Here is a 5145-nt window from a genome sequence, read left to right on the forward strand (position 1 = left end):
ACATGGACATGCTTGACTGCCTCTGGAGCGACGTGGACGTACTCCCTGATGCTGCACCGGCATGAGAGACACGACAGACTACGCAAACAACATTGACACATGGGAGGCAAGAAACAGAACAAAAAATACTACTAAATCAAAGAACAGAAACTAAACGAGATACACTCAGTCCGGGGGGGGGGCATAATTTAACATAAAGGAGATCACAGTATAGTTATCACAAACTGGTATGGTTGGTGAGCCATGGTTGGAAAACAATATTACTGTTTTGTAAAGGATAACTGGTTCAAGTCCAAAATTTTAGTAGGCCTCAAGTAGATCATAAGCTCAGTTCCACAGAAAACAACTGGGAAATTCACTTCAGTTGAAAATCATTGAGAAGGCCCATTAAGCTGCAGAAATAACAAGGCCTGGTGTGGCAAGACCTAAACATATATTAAGTAGGCGTTTTGCACCATGTGGCTTTTAACCACTAGTCAGAACCACATCAGGAGATGGTTCTGAAACAGGAGAAACGAGCTCCTCAGGTTCAGGAGCAAGATTCTCCAGCTGCAGAGGTTCACCAGTGATCTTGTGAACAGCAGCTAATACTTTTTCTTCCTCCTCCCTTCTCAGCTCATCCTTAAGATTTTCAGTGATCTCTCTTTTCATTTTTAGATGTTCATAAAGTTCATCTATGAGATCTTGTTTATGAACAAGTTTGAAATTCTGCTTTTTGACTTCTTCTTCCAGCCAAAATATTTGTAGTGTCAGACTTCCTGTTGTCTTTGCTTGATACTCAAGATTTTGTAAACAATTCTTGAGATTTGTGTTCTCTGTTTTTAACTTGTTTATCACAGCAGATTCCACCTGTGAAGTCCCTGTTAAGCTTTGAAAAGCCCCAGTAAGCTGCAGGTATTTTAAGGCCTACTGCGGCAACACCTAAACCTATTTTAAGAGGGACGGCCGTGGGCATTCGTATTGTGCCGCTAGAGGTGAAATTCTTGGACCGGCGCAAGACGGATGAAAGCGAAAGCATTTGCCAAGTCCTTTGTCCTTAAATACCCCCTCTTCACCTTCGCAAACACAGTTTTACTTGGAACATTTTCAGAAACAGCGAGTTGTGTTTTGCAAACCAGAAACCTTTCAGAAAGGGACTATTTTTAAACTTAAACAATTAAGCAAACATTTTTTCTTCTCGACACTTTGCATTAAACGTTTAAAGAAATATGTCACACGAAACATTTAATAATTGACAGTCTGACAGAGAGATTCGAGAGGAATCACAAAGACTGTATGGGATGATGGAGAGAGAAATATCGGCGCCTAGGGAGCTTCAAATGAAAATACAAGAACTCCAGTTGGAGTTAAGCACCCTAAAGCGCAAAAAGAATTATTACAAAAAAAATTACTATCGCTTTAAAAATGAGCGTGAACAGAATAGTACAGATGCGCATGAAAGGAATTTCCATTTTAGGGAAAGCATGGTTGAGCTTGAAAAAGTGACTCAACAGTCAGATGACATCGAAGCTCTAATTGTTGCAGAGAATAAAAATTTGCAAGCAGAGCTTAGAACCTTTCGGATGATGCGCCATGAATTTCAGGAAAAGGAAGCATCTCTGCTTGAGCAGAACAGCAGCATTGCTGCTGAGTTGTCTCAAATTGAAAGTGAGCGAAATGAACAAAAGAAAGAGAACGCAGATCTCAAGGAAGAGAGAGAGAGACTTGAGCACCAAGTGGGAGAAGCTCACCATAAAATAACAAAAAAAGAAGAGATAATAGAAAAACAGAACAGAGAAATAGATCACAAGACAGAACAGATAGTTGAGCTGAAAAAAGAAATATGTATTCTTCAGTGTAGGGTGAGACAGGCACTGGATGAAAAACAGTCACAGGTGGAATCTCTGGAGGCTAAAATGCAGGAACAGGTTAACACCATTCAGACGATGCACTATGACTTTCTGGAAAAAGAAGAATATCTCCTCGAGCGTAACAGCAGCATTGCTGCTGAGTTGTCTCAGATTGAAAGTGAGAGAAACGAAAAAAAGAAAGAGAATGCAAAACTCGAGAAAACTTTAGAGACTGTTGAACAGAGACTTGAGCACCAAGTGGGAGAAGCTCACCATAAAAGAATTTAAAAAAGAAGAGATTATAGAAAAACAATATAGGGAAATTGTTCGCAAGACAGAACTCACAGTTGAGCTGAAAAGAAAAATTTGTACTCTTCAGCATCAGGTGAGACATGCACTGGATGAAAATCAGTCACAGGTGGAATCTCTGGAGGCTAAAATGCAGGAGCAGGTAAGCACAATTCAGAGGATGCACCATGACTTTCAAGAAAAAGAAGAATATCTCCTTAAAGAGAACAGCAGCATTGCTGTTGAGATAAACAAATTAAGAAAACAGAGAACACAAATCTCAAGAAACGTTTACAAAATCTTGAGTATCAAGCAAAGACGACAGGAAGTCTGACACTACAAATATTTTGGCTGGAAGAAAAAGTCAAAAAGCAGAATTTCAAAATTGTTCATAAACAAGATCTCATAGATGAACTTTATGAACATCTAAAAATGAAAAGAGAGATCACTGAAAATCTTAAGGATGAGCTGAGAAGGGAGGAGGAAGAATAAGTATTAGCTGCTGTTCACAAGATCACTGGTGAACCTCTGCAGCTGGAGAATCTTGCTCCTGAACCTGAGGAGCTTGTTTCTCCTATTTCAGAACCATCTCCTGATGTGGTCCCGACACAGGAGAATCTTGCTCCTGAACCTGAGGAGCTTGATTCTCCTGTCTCAGAACAGCCTCCTGAAGGGGTTCCGACTAGTGGTTTATGGCGTCATGGTGTCAAACGCCTACTTAATCATGGCCCCAGTTCAGAGAGAAAACCCACAAAATGGAACCGGAGTCCTATTCCATTATTCCTAGACAACTGAGCAGCAATGCTGCTGTTCTGCTCAAGGAGAGATCCTGCCTTTTCCTGAAAGTCACGGTGCATCCTCTGAATGGTTTTAACCTCTGCGCGCAAATTCTCGTTCTCTGCCACGATCAGATCTTTGATGTCATCTGACTTTTGAGTCATTCTTTTAAACTCTTCCATCTTTTCGTCAAATTTTCTCATCCATCTTCTCATGCACATCTACTAGCGAAGCCTGACAGGTAATAATGAGGAGCATATTTTTAACAAATGCACTCAAAGCTTGAAAGCTTCAACTCAACATCTGATTAGTGATTGGTTATGATGATGCTCAGGGGCGCGACTCATCTTAGATCGACAATACAGCCAAACTCATTGGAAAGAGCTTTTGACACCATCTACAAGCCAGCTTTCATCCTAAACCAGTGGTTCTTAACCTTGTTGGAGGTACCGAACCCCACCAGTTTCATATGCGCATTGAACCCCTCTTTAGTGAAAAATAAAATATGATTTTTTTCAAATTCAAGACATAGATATGGGATATTGGTGCACAAAATGAGCCGTGCATGTCACGGTGGAGGCTCTGCCGAACCCCTGAGACCGACTCACCGAACGGCTAGGGTTCGATCGAACCCAGGTTAAGAACCACTGTCCTAAACTGTCTCCCTTTTAAGCGCTTTCCTTAATGTTTAAATTGTTCTCATGACAAACTGAATGGATCTGTTTAAGCTCATCTCTTGAGCGATGGAAATTATTTTTATAATAATTCTTCTTGAGGTTAACGGTGCTCAACTCCAGCTGGAAATCTTAAATTTTCTCTTGAAGTTCCATAGGCTCAGATATTTCTCTCGCCACCGACTCATACAATCTCAGTGATTCCTCTCAAATCTCTCTGTCAGACAGTGAATGAATTCATGTCTGAATTAATTCCCAGGAAACATGAATAATTCATGTTTCCTGAGAGAAACAAGTTAAAGACAGAGAACACAAATCTCAAAAAATGTTTACAAAATCTTGACTATCAAGCAAAGACGGCAGAAAGTCTAACACAACAGATATTTAGGGTGGAAGAAAAAGTCAAAAAGCAGAATTTCAAAATTGTTCATAACCAAGAGAAACCAAATCTCAGGAAATGTTTAGAAAATCTTGATTAATTCATGTCCCAGGAAACATGAATTAATTCATGTTTCCTGGGACATTTGTTTAAAAGCTTGATGCAGTGTTGAAAGAAAAAGTATTCCCTTTCTCAAAGGTTCCAGGTTTGCAAAAGCAGCTCGCTGTGAAACTGTGTTTACGAAGGTGAGGATGTTTTATTTATGAATTTCTCTGTCAGAGGCTGTAATGTCAGTGCTTTTTAGTCCTTAAAGGCATTCCAGCTTTTCCTTCACATGGTTCACCAGACTTGCTGACTGATAAAGGTGACTCCCTCTCCCCCTCAGTGTGTGTGTGTGTGTTGATATATTTGACACTTTAGTTTTGTGAAGGATATCTTCCACAACCCCAAAGCTTAACTTGTACTAAGTTAAGCAGTATGAAAAAATGTGACATGACATAAATGAATCTGTAAAACAAAGGTTTATTTGAAGCCATTGAAGTTACAGTAATCCTTAAAATCTACATGTGTTTTGTTCTACATTAGGCAGGTCAGTTCCTTATTAAAGAGGCCAACGACGTCATGTTTCTATATCATCTCTCCCCTCTTAGACCCTCTTACCCAAAAGACACCAGCCAGTTTAACCCTTTTGTTCTGCTTTGCGCAACTATTTTTAAATCCCTGTAGAACTGCAACCACGTGAGCTAGCGCAAAAAAATTTTTTTCATATGAAACCAGAGGAGTTGTACTTACATCTTATGCCATCAGCTTGTCCTCAGTCAACATTTCCTTCCACATATAGCTTTGCAAAAACTGCATAAAAAGCGCTTGCAGCAACAAAAACATAATATTCCAGAAACACGCTTTGCCGATCCGATCAGCTGTTCGTAACACTTCCTAGTAAGAATAGACGTCAGCGTGAAGTCCGCCATGACCTGCCCGAAACCGGAAGTGATGTCATTTTCGTGGAAATGTAGTTTTTTACCATCAGGGCCTCATGAGCCTATACTGTGTTTTTAAAAGTTATGTTTGACTTTATGACTTTCTGGGATGCTTAGGACTCATATTGCTCTGCTGGAAATAGTTTATTTTGATGCATATGCTGCTTTTTTGCAAATTTGCATTATAAGATTTATTTTTGTTTTTCCTGCAGTATATA

General features: G+C 39.7%; 1 pseudogene; it reads left to right on the forward strand.

The window, feature by feature from the left end:
• The first annotated feature begins 852 nt into the window (after positions 1–852).
• On the forward strand, positions 853–3885 carry LOC148094826 (uncharacterized; annotated as a pseudogene).
• Positions 3886–5145: the final 1260 nt, after the last annotated feature.

The sequence above is a fragment of the Neolamprologus brichardi genome, unplaced genomic scaffold, assembly GCF_056152115.1.
Source record: "Neolamprologus brichardi isolate AB-2024 unplaced genomic scaffold, ASM5615211v1 NODE_ptg000149l+_length_33707_cov_1, whole genome shotgun sequence".
Taxonomy (NCBI): domain Eukaryota; kingdom Metazoa; phylum Chordata; class Actinopteri; order Cichliformes; family Cichlidae; genus Neolamprologus; species Neolamprologus brichardi.